Raw genomic sequence first — 20,410 nt, 5'->3', positions numbered from 1 at the left:
GCCCATCCTCTTCCCCGCTCTGAGCTGCTCCCCAAGGCCCTCTCTAGCGTGGCCCCATATCTGCTTTATGTCGAAGGTCTTGCTGGCTCTGTCAGAGATTACTTTGCTTCCATTGTTCACTGGGGACCACACACCAGGGCAGGCTCAGGTGCTCTTCACGCTAAGGAGGCCTGTGGGAATCTCAGGGAAAGGAATGAGGAGGGCAGTGATTGAACAGTACTTAGGAGGGGGGCAGTTCAACGTCAACCCCGATTAATGATAATGGTAGATTAGAATCTGCATATGGTTTCCACAAGGGAAACTGTGCCAAGAAGTTTGCAACGTGGTGGTTGGAAGGGTGTAGGGGCTGGCTGATGCTGCAGACTGGCTGTTCAGAGCAGGAGCTCAGCAAGCTGGAGGTGTGTGCTCCAAAAGGTATGCCTGACAGTGTGCCCTGTCATAAATGAGATCCTGTCTGGTCAGGTGTACCTCTTCAGTCATGTTTACCAGTAGCCGCTTTCTTCAGGGCAGCCATTTAAAGAGAGTCTGCCTCTTCTCTACTCCCGAAGGTCTATGTTTGCCCGAAACCCCCACCCCCCAAAAGAGGTACTGCTTCACAACTTTGTTGTCCAGAGGCAGCATATGAAGACAGACTTGGACTACTGAAGTTCGGATCCCAACCAGGCTGTTTTATCACATTGGGACTTCAGCAAACCATTTCCTCTCTCAAAGTCACCTTGTCTGAAAAAAGGTGGATGCTTCAAAGACTGCCCTGAAATCCGTTATAAAATAACACATGAGATTTGGCCTGTGAGAACCAAAGAACAGGGTCTGGCATGAAGTAAGCGCTTGACAAATGTATGTTGTGACTATCGTTGCACAATTAGGGCAGGGTCAGAGGTCTCTTCCTTCAGAACAGAGTTTCTCAACCTCAGCCTGTTGACATTGGGGCCTGATCCTTCTTGCTCATCGAAGGTTGTCCGTGTGTTGAAGGACGTTTAACAGCATCCCTAGTTCCTTGCGACTAAATGCCAGTGGCAATCACTCGTCCCTAATTCTCGCCACCACCCCCACCCATTTATGACAACCAAAAATGCCTCCTGCCCCAAGTGTTCTCAACAAACGAGTGGGAGGAGGAGGTAAAGGGGATACAGCTCACAGTCAAAAACCACTGGACTGAAAACTGCTGCTTTCAGATAAAAAGCCAAGTGCAGATGGATGTGTCAGCTAGGATGGGGGCATGGCAACATTCCTTACACTTGGAGTTTTAGTACTCCCAAGGAGGCTCCGGAGGCTGCAAGTCTAAAGAAAAGAATCCTAGGACACTTCCAACGTTGTGGTCCTGAGTAGCCTTTTCTGGCAGATGTACGCAGCCTCACTCCCTGCCCTCCAAATGGGGGCCACCACTCAGTAGCTACTACTTGGCTCAAACAGCCACCTAAGGGGAAGAAGAGCTTCTCGTGTACGCTAGACCGCCGAGTGCAGGCGTGGGCATCCCTGAGGAGCACAGCACCTGCAGTGCTTGGTGCCTGAGGAAAGCACAGTAAATGAAAGCAGAAGGCTGAGTCTGGCTGCTCTCAGCATGTCTTTCTGGCCTCCTTACTGACATTTTGTTTGTTTTTGGTTCATAGAACATCATCATCGTTCAAAAGCAGCATATACTATATAAAATGGAAATCTAGGTGGCCCAACGGGGAAACAGAAAACACACACGCACACACACACACACACACACACACACACACACACACACATGCACACACATGCACAAACACATACACACACATACATACATATACACACATGCACACACATGCACACACACACACACACACACACACACACACACACACACACATACACATGCACACACTGATGTGGGAAGTAGCCAAATGTCAAAGAAAGTGACAAAGGAGTTATTGTAGCTGTTTTCTGATGCTCACCCCCAAACTCTGGAAAATTTGTTTTCTTTTTACATGTCAATGCATTTCTCTCTGTTCTTGAGGGTTTTAAGGAGTAAATAGAATAGAAGAAAAATGGCCTGCCTAGAGGCTTCTAAACCAAGGCATGTGTGCTTCTTGGATGCCCAAGAAAGAAACTGAAATATGGGGGACACATTCACAGAGTAGGCAAGGGACAAAGTTGGTCATCTGGAAATGACGGTGGTGGTAAGAGCAGCCTGGCACAATCATGTGCTACACCTGGCTTTGGCATGGGGACCTTTCTTGAAGGCTGAAGCAATCAGAGATGAGAAACAGCATTTTCTTGGCCTCATATGCCATGAAATAAAATCTGGGCATAATGAGAATTACCTACCTGCTCATGGAAGTTAGCCATGAAATGGCCAGGGAAATGGACCCAGGCTTCCTACATAATATGGCTTGAGTTGCCATCTCTCTGGTTTAAGGAGCTCATTAGAGTGCTCCATTCAGTTTGTCTGTCTGTCTGTCTGTCTGTCTGTCTGTCTGTTGTTCTATTTTATTTTTCAAGACATGGTTTCTCTGTAGAGCCCTGACCGCCCTGAAAGTCACTCTGTAGACCAGGCTGACATTAAACCCACAGAGACATTCTGAGTGCTGGGATGAAAGGCAGGAGCCACCACTTGGCAGAATACTTCGTTCTTGAGAGTCCCCATCCATCAGTAGACATAGAAGATGGTGTTTGCAAAGATGCATAAAACTTTTTATGAGGACACCATGCTACAGGTGGCCACGAAATGGCCAAAATCCTGGTGACAGATTTTGCCACTCAGAACGGTGCCTATGTTACAGCCCATCTCCTACGAGTCTTTAGGAGGCAATGAGCTCTGTAAACAGCTTTAGCTGCTTTTTAATGATGGTTCGTTCTGCTTATCAGAATAGGATCTCATACCAATTCATACCAGAGCCTCTTGGCTCTTCTTCCTCCTCTGTGGCTCTATCCTGCTACAGACTAACTAAAGATGATGCATCTGGCCCGAAGATGTAGCCAACAGAATCCAAGCAACACTTTCCATAGTCTCTGGCTTGTGGTAGGTCAGGAAGTCACCAGGGACAATTCCACCACCTTTAGCTTCAGTGCAGAGAAGGATATCGGATGTGGCCGCAGACCCATATTCTGGTGCTGGTAGAGCTCATGTTAGCTCATCATAGCACCTGCCAGTATTGATACCTAATTGATCACCACACTTAATACCTGAGATGTGCAAGATTCCAATTGGGAGTAGAATTTATTCTGGTTTCCCACTCACATCACAGCACAGACAGTAACTTTTCTGTTATGTTTAATGCAAGCATAAGAGTAGATGGGGCCAAGAAGTTGCAGCACGTGAATGCAGAAATTCTATGGTTACTGTGGCCCTGATTCTTGGGATTTTGTTTCTAATTTTCTACCCATTTTTACTTAGAAGCCTCTGAAAGACAAAAAAAAGTAAAGTCTGTCTCATTCTCATTCTCCTAAATGTCACTACATGTGGAAGAGCGGTCAAGGCTGGCCAATGAATCAGCAGTAAGACTGACTTAAAAGAGAAGAGCTTTGCAGCTTGTCATCTTGACAGATATCTCCCATGCTCTCCACTGCTCAGCTGTGACTCCCGGGTGATTGGGCTGGAGAAAAGAAATCTTTGTGGTATTGGGAATAGTGGTTTTCAGGACCTCTTTATTCTCTGTTGCTCACTTTCCTTGTCAGAACTGAAGAAGCACCAGCCCCACATACATCAAGATAAGAGCGGTGCTTCCACTAATGCAAAGGGAGGCTTTGGCAAGAGTCAAGGAGGATTTTACATTGCAGATGGTAAAGGAGAATTTGTTCCAGGGCCTTATCTGGCTTCTGATCATCGGGGGCGGGCTTGCAGAAGAAACATTGGTATTTACTTTAAAGACAAAAATTGCTACTTCGTTACATCAAGTATGCAGTGCAGCTGCTCAGAAGCAATGTTGTACGTAGATACGTTGCTGTGTATAGGAGACAGGCAGTATACTGGCGAGAAAACCATAAGAAGGCAGCCAGTTAAAGAAAGACAAGTCCACATCTGGCTGCCTACATGCACAGCATTCTACAATAACCAGAGGGTAACACGGTTAACAAGCAAGTGTCTGTTCACATTAAGAGAAACAGAACAGGAAAACATAGAGAAACACCTTCATCTGGTTCCTCTTTTCCAGTGTGAGACCAGGTCTCCAAAAGAGAACAAAGCTCACCTAGAAAAAGCCTAGAGAGCAGCGATTTCAATAAGCCATGGCCCGGACATTCTGCAGGAACATATTCTTCCTCTGTGTTCGTCTGCCATGGAGATGCCACCTGAGCCACCCACAACCTCTCCTCTCTCTCATTCTCTACTGATTCTGACCTGGGGACCCATCTGTTGCATTCCTCTGTCTGACTGTTTTCTGCCACCTTGTCATCTTTCCCTTGTTTCTCCCAGCTTTTCCTAGGTTTTGGCTCCCCATCACCATCTCCAGGAATCAGGACCTGCTGGTGGTAAGCCTAAGACCAGAACCGAAACATCTGCTGGGAGTGTTTGCTTTCTCTGGTGACCACGGAAACGCCCTCATTTTTCATCAGCTTTTTTCCTTCTGTTTCTATAACCCCATCAAAACCAAATATACCCAGGCCTCCCCATCCATCTTGGGAAACAAGACAAAACCACTCTCATTTAGCCTTGGCAGCACGCCCGCCCCCACCTTTCTCCTTCCTGCTCCCTGGCCCCTCCCCACCATCAGATTCTCACTCCATCTCAACCCTCCCTCCAGGCTTAAGCGCTCCCAACTTGTCTCTGCTTTCTTTCATCAGACTCATTTCTTACATCCCTGAAGTTCTGTTCTGGCTGTCTCCTTTCACTGCCCTCCCAAAGAGTTCCTCATAGTCAAAATAATTGAGTACTCTCTCTCCCTCACCTTCTGCATCCAAATTGCCATTTAATGGATCTCTTAAGTGTCCCTGCACTCTGGCCACTCTCTAGTCTGCATTTTGCCATGTGAGGGATCCAAACTCTCCCTCCTCCTCCCTCCTTTTCCTTCCTCCTCTCCTTTCCCCTCCTCCTCCCCCTTCTCCTTCTCCTTCTCCTCCTTCTCCTTCTCCTCCTTCTCCTAGTCCTCCTCCTCTTCCTCTTGTCCTCTTCCTCTTCTTATTGCTCTCTCTGTCTCTCTCTCTGTCTCTCTCTGTCTCTCTCTGTCTCTCTCCCTCTCTCAGCTCTTGTGTCTTCTTCCTACTGTTCAGTTTCCCATCATCATCCTTTCCCAGCAGTGCCCACACTCACCCTTCTGAATAACTGTCTGTCATTCATGGAAGAAAACCCATGCACTGCAGCTTTGTTTGCTGGTCTGCAACGAACATGCCCTCGGCTGCCGTTGCAATCCTGGAGAAGCTCTGGCTCTGGCTGTCCCTCCCTGTGTGCACTCATACTCTTCCTTCTGTCTGGAGCAGCTCCCCGCTTTCTCCCTTTCATCTCTTCTACGACTGCGAACATCTCTACTTTCTTCATGACTTCCCCCTTCAATTCTTTGACACTAACTTGTCTTGTATTTTATTTTATATTATGTGACGGAGTTCTATTGTGTGGCCCAGGAGGATGGAAATATTCTGGGTGGCCATGATCTTCCTCCTTTAGCCTCCTGGTGCTGGAACTGCTCATGTGTGCCTCTGTCTGGCTTTCAAACCAGCTTTCGCTTTGCCAGAGGGATCAGTCTCCCCACCTTGAAGCAAAATACCTTCTTGACTGGACCCCCTTACTACTTATCACTCCGATTTTTAAATAGCTGTGGCATCGGAGCTATCGCTGTGCAGATTAAAGCAGCACACACTGTTCTTGCAGAGGACATGAGTTCAGTTTCCACCACCTATGTGCTGGCAGACTTTAGATGCCTGTAACTATGGCTCGGGGTGAATACAATGTCTCTGTCCTCGAGGGGCATTTGCATAATATGTACACGTGCGTGCACACACACACACACACACACACACACACACACACACACACACACTTCTTTTTAAATGCCTGTGGTTGTCGTCACCCTCCAGACCACAAGCGCCTGGGCATCTGCCTTCCCCACTTGAGACCACAAGTTAAATATTCCCACTCTTCCACTGTGCCTCATCTGCTCTGTCCTTCCTCCACTCTCTACCGCCCTCTCCTCTGTCCCGCCTGTCCCCTTTAGCTGAACCACAAGGAGCAGAACTCATAAACCCTCAATACTTCCTTCTGGACAATGTTTTCCTGGAAACTCTGTCCCCAAGCCCAGGCTTCAGACATCGCCCCTCTTTTTCATCTGTATCCGTTCTGCTTCCTACGCCTGTGTGAAACACCGTCCGCTCACAAGCGCTAGCTTCTTATTGTGTGTCCCTATGAAGACAATGGCAAACATCCCTGGCGTCTTACATCGTCACATAGTCTCTCTCATGGACCGTGCACGCCCTCCCTTGTAACAAGTCAGTTTCACGTAGGACCCTTTGCACTGTCCCCTTGTCTTTAATTGTTTAACAGCCTCCCTTCTTAAATCTATCCATTTCCTTCTCTATGCATTTGTCCTCCACCACGAGTCACCTGTGAACTAAGGCTAGGGTGGGTTCGCTAATAGAATGAGTATCCTTGGGCAGTAAACAGGGAGCAATCAATAGTTTTACCAGGGCAGAGAGACGAACCGGGGCCTTCGCTGGCCCATCAGTGCATCTGTCCTCCTCACACATGAACTTGTCTCTTGAATTCTCCTAGGTGAGGACCCAGCACTCGTGCATTTCCATTGTGTGGTGTTCATTCTGGCCGCAATACTCCGCAGGAAGTCGTCACTGCTTTACCCTTAGGTTTGGATTATCCCTCCGGAGTTTACCCACAAGACTCCCTAGTCCAAATTCTTTATCTCATCTGCTGGATCAAAGGTATTGGAGATTTTTTAAATTTATTTATTTATTTATTTATTTATTTATTTATTTATTTATTTATTTATTTATTTATTTATTACATCCCCACTGAAATTTCTCCTCTCTCCTCTCCTCAAAGTCCCTTCCTACTACCTCCCCTCTCCCATTCCTCCTCCACTTCCCTGCAAAACAGGCAGGCATCCTATGCCTGTCGACCAAATAGGGCATAACAGGTTACCATATAATTAGGCACATCCTCACATATCAAAGTTGGAAAAGGCAGCCCAGTAGGAGGAAAAGGGTTCCAAAAGTGGGCAAGAGTCAGAGACAGCCTTGCTCCCACTGTTAGGAGTCCCACAAGAGCACCAAGCTACACAGCCATATTATATAGGGCAGAGGGCAGAGGGCAGACCCATACAGGCTCCTTGATTATTGGTTCAGTCTCTGTGAGCCCCTATGAGCCCTGCTTAGGGTGACTCCATGGGTCCATTTTCTTGTGGTGTCCCTAACCCCTCTGGCTCTTACAATCCTTCCTCTCCCCCTCCCCTTCCCCCTCTCCCCTCCCCCCTCCTCTCCTCCTCCCCCTCCCTCTCCCTCAACATTCCTGAGCTCTGACTAATGTGTGGCTATGGAGCTTTGCTTCTGCTCCCATCAGTTGCTGGATAAACCTCTCTGATGACCACTGAGCTAGGCTCCTGTCTAGGAGTATAGCAGAATATCATTAGGAGTTATTTCATCGACTTTTTTCCTTTTTGCCAGTTGTGTTTGGTTCTATCCTAGGTCTCTGGCTTATCTAGCCTCTGCCTCCTGGCATCCAGCAGTGTCAGGCCTGGGAGCCCTCTCGTGTTGTGGATCTCAAGCTAGACCTGTCTGTCACTGGCATTCCTCAATTCCTGTGCCACCTTTACTCCAGCACATTTTGCAGGCGGAACACATTGTAGGGCAAAGGTTTTGTGGCTGGGTTGGTGTCCCAAGCCTTGCCTGGTTACAGAAGACGGCCAGTTCAGGCTCCCCCATTATTAGGAGACCTCACTGTGGTCACCCTTGTAGAATCCAAGGAGCTTCTATTGCACTAGTTTTTACCTCACTCCTGAAATGATCCCCATTTCCAGTGGTCTCTCCCAACACACACACACACACACACACACACACACACACACACACACACACACAACATATTTACCCACCACACACACATGCACACACACTCATGCACACACACCATACCACCCACACCCACACATACATACATACACACCACACACACACACCACAGCATACACACACACTCATGCACACACACAACACACATATACAACATATATACACACCACACATACACATCCTCATGCACACACACACTCATGCACACACACCACACCACTCACACCCACACGTATATACACACACATGCACACACCACACACACCACACACACACTCATGCACACACATACACACAACACACACACAACATATATACACACCACACACATATACACATACACACACATGCACACACACACTCATGCACACACACCACACCACCCACACCCACACATACATACACACACACCACAGCACACACACACTCACGCACACACACCCACAACACCACAACATATATACACACCACACACACATACACATATACACACACTCATGCACACACACCACACCACCCACACCCACACATACATACACTCACACACCACACACAACACACACACAACACACAACACATGTAACACACGCAACACACGAAACACACACACACACACACACACACACACCCCACACATCTGATCCCTGGCGTTGGCGACGCTTGGTGTTGATGTTTTTAATGTGTCTCTTCTTCCATGCTGTCCTTGCCTGTAGGGAGCAACTACACTTCCACTTCTCTCTTCACAATCAAATCCTACACTGAAATACATCTTCTTCAGGAATTCTTCCCAAGACTTTGAAGACCCGAAGGACCAAACACTCCTCCCCAAAGCGGAATGTCAGCTCCTCCTCTGTCTACTTTCCTCCCACACTATTTAGAAGCGAAACCAGGGAAGAGGAGGTGCTCCTGCCTTCCTTGGGACGCCCCTCACACTGAAATTTCTAAGCATCTCGCGGTCAGAATTCACGCCTCTGTATGTTTCAGATTCTAACAGCTGCATTAATACAGGTGACTTTTCTTTTAAGAAAGAAGGCTCACGGTTTCAGAGGTTCACGGTATCATCAAGAGATCTCTGTAATCTGTGCCTCTGAAGGGAGTGACACATCCTAAATCACCCTGTGTGGCTCAGAAAGTTTTTTCTGCTCAAGCCAGGAACTGATAGAAAGAGGCTGGAATCCAACAATCTCTTTTGAGGACATAATCCCCCCCCCCCCAAAAAAAAAAAACCCAACAGACCTCCCACTGGGCTCCAGCCTTTAAAGGTCTGTACTAACTCCCCGATCTCCCCATTTCAGGGACCAAACCATTACACGTTGACTGTTTTAGGAGCTTATACAAACCATGGCAGGAGCTGAGAAGACATAGGGGGAGGTGAAAGTTCCTGGCTGGGTGAGCTGGATGCTGTTAGGGACCGTATTTTTACAACAGTACCAGAGACTAGGGACTTTGAAATAATTAATGTACATCTAGTTAAAACTTCTTGCTACCAAAAACCAAAATTCAGTATTTTTCTGTTCTCTCTGCTTGTTTTTTCAGTTTCACAGTTGTTAGTCCTCAGAGTCAGCGGATTGGGAGCTGGGTGCCATTCTCAGCCTCTGGTGAGAGCTGCCTCTCCCAACCAAACCTGCTCCCTCTTCTGGCCAACTCGGAGAGCGCACGAAGGGACAGGCTCAAGTCTCCTCCCTGGCGAGGAGCAACGGGGTAAGCAAGCAGCTCTCCTGGCTTTGGAAGACAAAGGCAAGGACAAGAGATCAGCCGCTCTTCAAGCCAATTATCACATTTACTTTAATCGGCTTTGTGCGTTTCCTAGCTGGAGTGTATCCATCCTCGTTCGCTGCCACTACGTGTGGGGAGCGGCCGCGCCCTCTCCCGCCGGACGCAGCCAACGCGGTGGCCGCTGTGATCCCTTCCCACCCGCCGGCTGTCAGCCCCAGGCCCGGAGCCCTGCCAAACCGCGGTGGAAGGAGGCGACAGTTCGACAGTTCGGGACATTAGAAAGAGTTGCCAAAAAGCGCTCCGAAAGTGCACGATTAATTTCGGCTGTCAAAAGAGATACCGGAGGAGCGCTTTTAGATTGCACGCATTTTTTTTTCTCCTTCAGCAATTCCCAGGCTTTACCGGTGGTCAGCGATGGGGCAGATTCTGGGGATGCTTTTGAGACTATATTATACCGTGGTTAGTGGGCTGTGGGGGTAGGGATCGAGTGACCTACTGTAGGGCCAGTTTGACCTTTCTCGTGCTATAGCCACAGGACTTCTCTAACTCAAGTAACTTCTCTAACCAGGGATATATAGCACAGGTAAACAGAGGAAGATGGGAGGGGAGTGCATGAAGGGCACTTAATGTGGTAAATTAATAAATGGGTGGGTAGGGTAAGGGAGATGCCTGGTGCTCAAGCCTGCGTTTTATCCACAGAACTCACCTTTAAGAAAAAAAAAGGCATGTGGTGGTGTTTGCTGGTAACTCCAGTCCTTCTGGCCAGCTGGACTACTGAATAGGGGAGTTCTATTAACAGACCCTGCCTAAAATGGGGGAAAGAAAGACTAATCTGTTTAAGGAATGACATCTGAGGTTGACCTCTTTCAAGCCTACTACTGACAGGTAAGATAGATAGATAGATAGATAGATAGATAGATAGATAGATAGATAGATAGATAGATAGACAGACAGACACACAGACACACAGACAAATAATAAATGGATAAATTAATAGATAGATACTTAGATAATAAATGGATGGATAGATAGATAGATAGACAAACACACAGACACACAGACACACAGACAAATAATAAATGGATAAATTAATAGATAGATACTTAGATAATAAATGGATGGATAGATAGATAGATAGATAGATAGATAGATAGATAGATAGATGGGAGATAGGGAGATAGGGAGGGAGATAGGGAGGTAGATAGGGCTGCTAGAAATATTATTGTGGGTTTCCTGCTTGTCTTGAAATTCAGTCATTTTCCTCCCTCTTCCTAAGTGCCTAGTTCCTTAACAATCTGCCCTCCCCCAACCCTCACCCCTCCATGTTTTTCTCTGAGGATCAGCTCCTTTGGGGAACACTTGCTGGTAAGCAGCAATTTATGGACTCAGTAAGCATGCTCCTTGTGTATGTAAAAGCGCAGAGTAAAGAGAATTCTTCTGTGATTGTTCTCCCCCTGTGAGGCTGCAGTGTAGATGACACATACATAAGTAAAATGGAATTTGGGGAAGCAAGGAACAGAGTATTTTTAAAAATTAAAAGTTTCTTATAAATCTTTAAGAAAATGCATCTGTGTCAACACAATAAAAATAATATCCCAGCCTACTGGTTTTCATCTGCTAGCCCCAGGGAAGCCCCAGGTCCTTAACCCTTTCACCCACAGTGCTCTTTGAAAACACACACGTGAGCAAGGGGGCCTCAGCTTCCCACAGGTGACAGGGACCGTATCCTCTTCTCTGGCCATGATTCCCCAGGCATTCAACAAAAAAACAGTATCTTAGAGATGCATTGCACAGTAATAATCATCATTTAGGATAATTCATCTTCATAAATGAGAAGAGTATATATTTGTCAGATTTGTTTTACGGAAAATAAAACCCCCCTCTATGTTTCTGGCTGTTCTTTCTATGTTCCCAAGGACTTGTCCCATACAAGCAAGAAAAATTTATGTCAACTGTCTTCTGAAAAACTATGGAGCTGGGGAGTGGTCCAGGCCTATCAACCCAGCCACATGGGTGACTGAGGCAGGGGGATTGGAAGGACAAGGCATGCTGGGCTATTAGAATAAGTCATAACTGGTCTGGACATCTCAGTGAGACCCTGACTTAAAATAAAAGGAGAGGGGCATTGTTCACAGAACACTTGCAAATAGATGAGGCCCTGGGTTCAAAATCCTGGAGTCTAGCTATACATGGTAGTCTCATTGGCTCTCAGTCAATAGATAGATAGATAGATAGATAGATAGATAGATAGATAGATAGATAGATAAATGGATAGGAGATAGGGAGATAGATAGGGAGGTAGATAGGGCTGCTGGTAATATTATTGTGGGTTTCCTGCTTGTCTTGAGATTCAGTCATTTTCCTCCCTCTTCCTAAGTGCCTAGTGCCTTAACAATCTGCCCTCCCCCAACCCTCACCCCTCAATGCAGTCTGCACATGCACCTCCTTTTGCTCTTTTTCTTCGTGATCACAGAGCCTCCATGTATTTCCCTATGGCCAGTGAACACACAGCACTGCCCACTTTACTCTGTAGCCCAAGACTAAAGACAGCCAATGAGATGGGAGTGTGTCTGATGAGCTTTCCTGACCTGCCCCTTAGAGGCAGCTAATCCGGCTGGGCTGCTGACCTGTACTCTTCTTGACGTTCATCTTTGTCTTTCTTGCCTACTCCATTGCTTATGAGATGCCCAGAACTCCAGCTCCTACTTTGGACTATGCAGCAAACTTGACTGCGGAACCTTGTCATTTAAATGATGTAAAAGATACTTTGTTGACTAAGAAATCACCATAGCAACAGTGAAAAGGTGAGCTCTAGGCCGTGCTCTTGATTTTTATGGGAGGAATGGAGGATTCTGTTTAAGCTGCTGTCGTCCGCAGGGTTTCAGTTTGAAGCAGATGAACTTGAAGCTGTGAGCCATATTTCCTTTTTGCTTTTCTAGTTTGGTCTCAAAACAAATCTTCTGCTTTGGCCTGTAAGAAAAATCTATTTACAGAGCTCACTTTCCCAAATGTAGTGTAGTGTGACTGATTGCTATGGTCCTGTCCAAACCTTTAAGGTGAGTTATTGAAACGTGAGTCTAGAGTGTGTTCTGTGATGCTAATACAATGCACATCACCAACTATTTCTCAAAGGGCACCATTAAATGTGCATAGGAAAATAGTTTGGTGATCACACATCCTTACTCATCTTGACCACTTGTCCCAACAATGGGAAATTAAATAATGAGTTAAAAACCAGGGAAGTGTCATTCTTGTATAAGGGAAAAGTGCCTCCTCCTTGTCAACGTGCTCTTCGGAGTTAATAACATTGTTAATCTCTCTCTTTGTGCAGCTATTTCAGCAGCTCATTTTTTAGGAGACAGTGCTATTAAAGGTTGCCTTCATTCACAGTGCTAAGCTCCCAAAACTGCCAACTGGCACACCAACAAAAGATATGCGGAATTATTTAATGAAAGGATGATGCATGAAAATGAGCATTTTTAACACTATTATATCATCAGTCAGAAGGGAATGTTACTTCTGGAGGAATGGCTCAGCTGTTAAGAGTTCATACTGCTCCTGCAGAGGACCAGGATGTGGTTCCCCAAACCTACATCAGGCGACTCCTAACTGCCTGTAACTCCATCTCTGAGGGATCCAATGATGTTATCTTGGCTCCACAGATACTTACATGGATGTAAAAATACACAGTCACGGTCACACATAAATAAAAATAAATCATTTTTTGATAACTAGAAAAAAACGACTCAGCAGGTAAAAATGCTCACCTCCAAGTGTTACTGTTTGAGTTTGGTTCCCATGGTGGAAACAGAGAACTAACTCCTTCGGAACCTCCAGACACAGCTGGAACAAGCACACACACACACACACACACACACACACACACACACACACGCGCGCGCACACACAGTTAAAATTGTAAAAATTAATGAATGTCATTTTCCAAAATCTATCAAAAAATAATGATCATCATTACAATCAATAATTGCTGAGTCCTGTCTATATGGTCATTATGCATTTTAAAATCTGTGGGGGGGGAAGAAGGGGGGAGGGAGAGAGGATGAGAGAAAGAGAGACAGAGAGACAGAGACAGAAACAAAGACAGAGAGATAGACACAGACACAAAGAGAAACAGAGAAAGATCCCATATTATATTTTCAGTCACACCAATTCTAAAAAAGCATTTCATGTCAGATCATCAGAAGGGTCTCCTCTGCTGACTTCTCTCCTAACTCCTCCCTCCTCACCCCGCCCCATTTCCCATTCTTCACTTTTATTTCCCAGTGCCATGGCTACAGTGCCTGACCTAGATTCTCTATCGAGGAGATTTCCTATAGAGATCATTTCTATATAGAGACTTTCTGTACCTATTTGAATGCCTCCTTCTTGGAAGAAACACTTTGATGTGTTTCATCGTGTGTATGCGAAGATTGGCCTGAGAATGGACTCCATTGCTGATAAGCCATAGGTACCATCTATACATGTAAGCCATTTTCCCTTTAGACCAAAAGGTTAAATCACAAACAATGGAGACATTTTAGATGTGGAGCAAACATGTCGTAGACATAGCCTTGAGACAAACACCCAGGAGACCCCCACGGGGTCTCTGATCACTCAGCTGAGTCATTCTCATTGCCAACTAGGGAGCCTAGGTGCAAAGTCTCTTTGCAACTAGTACAAATAATCTTGCAAAATTAGAGCATTGCTTCTTAATAGACTGTAACCTGTTTGTTGGAAACAAATCATTTGTTCACTGGATGGCAGGGATCCAGGCACCTGCGATGTCATCACCAACAAAACCTCAGTAGAACATTTCTAGTAAAAGAGGAAACTTGAAATAAATGCACAGTTTTGTGTAAGCCTAAGCCAAAAGTTCTTATATGAATAAAGTCTGCTCACTCTGAAGAGAAATTCGAAAGTCAACAAAACAACCTTTTTTCTCATATAGCCAAAGCACAGCGTCAGCTCTTCTGCCCAGCTTGGCATGATTGAGCACCCAGTGATTAGAAACTAGTGAAGAGGAGATACTGACAGATCTCAGGGGGAAAATCCTCTCTGAAATTCTCTCTATTTCTCCTGTGCTATAGTCACAAACCTGGAGATGAAGGCATTCCGTGATAGACCCTGAACCCCGTGGACTTTTGAGACTATCGCAGCACAGACAGGTGAATTCCCCACTGTGGTGAGAGATAACCATACCTGAGGGATTTCAGAGGACTGAATTGGAGACATGGCAGTCTCAAGTGTCATTTTCTCCAACCACCTTGACTTACCATCTCCACTGAAGTTTTAAAGGAAGGAATGAAGCAGGGTCCAGACTGAACTTCAAGAGGATTTGTGAGTTAGAAAAAACAAGCTGAAGCAGTCAGGATTCAGGTAGAGGGATTGGCTTCCAAGAACCTAAGAAATGTTGGGAGCTGAGCTTTAGATTGGAACTTTATCTTGTCTTCTATGCAGGAACGTTTCCCAGAGCCTTGAACAGTGCCTGCCACACAGTGGTAACTCACAAAATAGCTCCTAAACTCCTCAAGCACAGGACCATGTCTTCATGACCACAGCTGGGAATGGAGACCCTACAACCAGGCAGGGAGTGGGCAGGAAATGGGCAGTTTCCATTAGACATCAATCCGTAGCTCATCCCCAGGGGAAAAATAAAGGAGTTGGAGGACACGAAATTCTGATTAGGAAACCTTTGTGATAAAGTTAAAAGAGGTATTGAAGAATTATGTAAGGGTTTTCTAATTCAATAGAGTAAAAACACCTGAAAGAGCTCTAAAAGAGTCTGGAAAATGTAAAACCATATTAACCAGTGAGGGAAACTAGCTATCCTCTTCATAGAGAATGTGGGACTCAAGTACTCAAATCAGTTGAAAAGGTTAAACAGTCTACTGGGACCTCGGAGAGGAACCCCCAAAAAGCAGGAGCTTGAGGGCTCTTGTTCTTACACTGACTTTTAGGGCAGACTTGATTTTTTTTTTAATTGGAGGGGAAATTTACTTCTTTTATTGATCAAATCCACAAGCAGATTTGCAACTACTGTCCATTGGTTAGATTTCCTTGTGTTTTTTTTTTTTTTTTTTTTTTTTTTGGTTCTTTTTTTCGGAGCTGGGGACCGAACCCAGGGTCTTGCGCTTCCTAGGTAAGCGCTCTACCACTGAGCTAAATCCCCAGCCCAATTTCCTTGTGTTTTAATTCTTTAGCAGTGGACTAATTGGACAGACTCTGTGTTTGCTTGTTTGTTTCTTCCCTTGTTTGCTTGTTTGCAGGGCCTTGATCTATATAGCCATGCTGACTTTGAACTCTAAGTGTGTTCCTGTGTGTATACATGTGTACATATGCATGTGGTACACATGTGTACGTGTGTGTATATGTGTGTGTGGTATATGTGTGTATGTGTACATGTGGTACATGTGTGTGCATGTGCATGTATGCATATATGGTATATGTGTGTGTGCATATATGCGTATATGGTATATGTGTGTGCATATATGCATATAGTATATGTGTTTGTGTGTGTACATATGCATGTCCTGTATGTATGTATGTGTATATATGCATCTGGTATGTGTGTGTATATGTGCACATATGCATGTGGTGCATGTGAGTAAATCCATGTGTAGACTATACAGAGGCCGAAAGAGGATGTTTGAGTGTCCTGCTCTGTCACTCTCAGCCTTACTTCCTTGAGACAGTGTCTGTCACTGAACCAGGAACTTCATGTTTCTCCAGCTAAGCTGGCAGGACAGCAAATCCCAGCAATCCTCCTGTAGCAGCGGTGATCTCCCAGTCCCCACAGGTTGTTGGCTGCATGTTACACGGTAGATGCTTGGAATTGTATCTGGATCCTTCTGCTTATTTCCATAGAAGTGCTCTAATCCACTACGCCTTTCTTCTTCCTTCGCAGCCTCCAGAGTGATAGAATTGTAAGCACGGGCCATCCTGACTAGCTGGCCAGTGTTCTTAACTCAAAGAAATTTCCAATTATAGTACAAAATGTTAGATAAATGAGACCTCAATATCAATAACTTAAAACTGGTTTTTTAATTAGTTGGAAAGTCTGTGTATATTTGGTATTTATAAAATATTATATGTGTATTTGGTAGTTGAAATAGCTTTAAACTGTAGGAAATGGGGTTGCTGAAGTATCTAACAAGTTCTCTCTCGTGACTCTGAATGAGTAATTGAGTAATTGGGTTTCTAGTGCAGAGACAAAAGACACAAACAAAATTGGAATACTTACTGTAGCTTGAAATTTACCATCTTTAGAAACTGACTTCACTGGTTTTACATAAAAAGTATTACATAACAAGGGTCTATTTTGTTTTATTGCCTGTTAGAAAAGTTGAGGATTTTAAAATAAATATGGGTTATATGATTTTAAAAACAGTCTGCAAGATTTAAAGACCATTTATTAAACCTAGAATTCATTTTTTTAACATTTTTCAAAATCATCACACATATGTGTGTGTCTGTGTGGGTCTGTTTGTGTATGTCTGTGTGTCTATGAATGTGTTTGTGTGCGTGTGTGTGTGTGTGTGTGTGTGTGTGTGTGTGTGAATATCAGCATGTATATAAAGATGTTACTGCAGGCCACAAGAGGGTATTGGATCACCTGGAACTGGAGTCAGAGGAGATTGTGAGCTATGAAATATGGATGTGGGGATCTGAACTCAGATCCTCTGGAAGAGTAGCAGTACATCCTCTTAACCACTAGGCCATCTCTACAGCCTCTAGAATTACCAGTTAAGGAACACTGACTAACTCAACTTGTGTCGAAGAGACATTAATCACACATTCCCTTGAATGTGACTGCTACAAATATATTTTTAAACTCAGCAGAATTCATTTATTTAATGTCTCTTAGACGTCAGATCTAGTACTGAATGCTAGGAATATAGCAGTGAATAAAACAAAGACAAAACACGTATCTCAGTGGGCCCTGTGAAATTAAGCTTAAGAAGTTAGAAAGAGCCACTATTGAACATTTTGCTTTTATATACCAAAACCAATGTTACTTATTTTGGTCAGGAAACCACTGAGCCTATACCTGTTATCACAGCCCTTATGAGGCAGGGGAAGGATGATCATAAAGTCAGGACCAGCCTGGGCTACACAGTGAGACTTTTCCCAAAGAGAAGGACAAAGAATGTTCATAATTCATTTTTCATTACATTAAATTCTCCTGTGACAGTGTCTCTATCCATCCATGTATCATCAGTGACTAACTGGTTTGTACATTGAATCTTATGGTGTGTTGTCTAGAATAACAACTATTACTACTACTATACTACTATACTACTACTACTACTACTACTACTACTACTACTACTACTACTACTACTACTATTACCATTCAGAGAAAATCAAATAAAGCAAGATATTTCTGAAAATGCAAATATCTCTAATCTTAAGGGCTAAGATAGGCTGGAGAGATGGCTCAGTGGTTAAGAGCACTGACTGCTCTTCCAGAGGTCCTGAGTTCAAATCCCAGCAACCACATGGTGGCTCACAACCATCTTTATTTGGATCTGATGCCCTCTTCTGGTGTGCCTGAGGACAAGGGCAGTGTACTCATATAAATAAAATAAATGAATCTTTTTTTAAAAGGGCTAAGATAGATTTCGGTCTTTTAGATAATTCAGTTAGATTTTGTTTCCCTAAGTTAAGGTATAAACTTTCTGATAGACTTTCCAATAATGGAAGCTCGACAGTACCAAAAGGAAAAGTGTAGGGGGGCCATTGTATAAGGAGGCTTGGGGCTGGAATTGGGAAGTCAGGGTATTGGATATTGTGATAGGAAGAGTGGTAAAAATGCAAAAACGTCTTGGCTCTGGGGAAAGGCCTGCAGGGAAGAAGTGGAAGGAGCCCATGATGTTTTCCCAGATGATCCTTTGCAAAATATAGAAGATTAACTATGCCTTCAAAATTTTCAGTTTGTGGAAGAGCTTGAAGGGGCTCGAGACCCCAAAAGTACAACAGTGTCAAGCAACCAGAGCTTCCAGGGACTAAGCCACTACCTAAAGACTATACATGGACTGACCCTGGACTCTGACCCCATAGGTAGCAATGAATATCCTAGTAAGAGCACCAGTGGAAGGGGAAGCCCTGGGTCCTGCTAAGACTGAACCCCCAGTGAACTAGACTATGGGGGGAGGGCGGCAATGGGGGCAGGATTGGGAGGGGAACACCCATAAGGAAAGGGAGGGGGGAGGGGGATGTTTGCCCGGAAACCGGGAAAGGGAATAACACTTGAAATGTATATAAGAAATACTCAAGTTAATAAAAAAAATTTTTTTCAGTTTGGGCAAATAAAGTGTTTGCAAAATGATTAGGAGTTCAAGAGACATTGATTTCATGGGGAGAAGTTTAAACAGCTATATATCCAATCTTCTGAAACATTTCCTATTTGTAAATCGATCATTATATTTTAATAATCAGAACTCACAAAAATCGCATTGAGGGCAGTGGTAAAGTCTAGAAAATTCCAAAGCCCAACAATGACTTGAGCCATCACTTTTTCTGGACAACCCAAAGCTAGGAACTCTGAGTTGAGTAACCCCCTGTGTAATTTTATGTCATTTTCTGAGCTGTCACCATGCGCACCTCAGCTGTAACATGCTATGGAGACTAAAAACATTGCTGCCAGCCCTTGTACAGGTTCTGCTCCAACCGACAGCTGGCAATCCTTCTACACTGTGGCTAACTACGCATTGTGCAGGGATATGGGGACCAAAAGACAAGTCGATCCTTATGTCATCTGGAAGACTGAATTCAAACCTGAACAACCACTGCTTGAATGGACAGCTGCTAGCAAGCCATGTAGGTCCTCTGCCCCTCAGTTACCCTTCAATGAGAGACTGCAATGATGCCTACCTGAGTGGCTTGAGGTAAGAGGTTTTCTGTGCCTGACATAGGAACTTTCAGATGTGAACTTACACAAGAGTCTGCCAATGGGCAGGAAACACAAAACAAAACCACATTGTATATATTGCCCGTGGTCCATCATAGATGTGAGTGTTAATCAGTAATTAAAGAAGTGAGCAGGACCTGGAGGTGCAACCAGTTATAGAGCACATACTTGGTCTATGGGAGTTCTGGGTTCAGGAAGAAACTACAGGAGACTCAAATTCCTACTTGGATCCTTGAGACTGTGCGATAGGGCACAGGTTTATAAACAGTGTTAAACAGCTGATCGGGCTTTGGCTTTAATTTAATGAATTAAAAAATTATGTAAGCAGCTATTAACAGTTTTAAAGTAAAATGACGCTCATAACAGTAGCCTTTAGGACAATTAATGTCTTCCAATTGGAACAAATTTCCTCAGAAAATGATTTCTATAGATCCACATACACCAGGCTGAGTTATTAAGGGAAAATGAGTTTAATAAGACAGAATTAACCAGATTTCGTATCATCCAAGAAGGTATACTGTAAAAAAAATGTTTTGAATATCAATCGACCTCTGGTAACTTTAGTGTTGTCAAAATTTGTATTATAGTGAGGTAGACAGTTTCCAAGAAAAAAAACTCTCCATTAGACACACTTAAATTTTGTAATAATATTTAAGAAAACGATAACATTAGGAAAGAATGAAATATCTGATTAATGCTTAACTTTGTACAACTCGAATATAAACTTTAAAAATATTAGAAATTATAACATTTGAGTGCATATAACGTTTTGTACATTAAGATGAATTGCATGTTTTCTCTTTGCAC

At 44.3% G+C, this 20,410-nt stretch overlaps 1 long non-coding RNA gene across 1 annotated transcript; it reads left to right on the top strand.

The window, feature by feature from the left end:
• Nucleotides 1-12,543: 12,543 nt before the first annotated feature.
• LOC120102824 (uncharacterized) lies at nucleotides 12,544-19,934 on the top strand. The gene is made up of 3 exons (XR_005504631.2): nucleotides 12,544-12,749; nucleotides 14,781-14,858; nucleotides 19,340-19,934. It is a non-coding gene; the product is annotated as an uncharacterized LOC120102824 (long non-coding RNA).
• The last annotated feature ends 476 nt before the right edge of the window (nucleotides 19,935-20,410 follow it).

Source organism: Rattus norvegicus, chromosome 5, assembly GCF_036323735.1.
Source record: "Rattus norvegicus strain BN/NHsdMcwi chromosome 5, GRCr8, whole genome shotgun sequence".
Taxonomy (NCBI): domain Eukaryota; kingdom Metazoa; phylum Chordata; class Mammalia; order Rodentia; family Muridae; genus Rattus; species Rattus norvegicus.
This window is presented reverse-complemented; position numbering and strand designations above follow the sequence as displayed.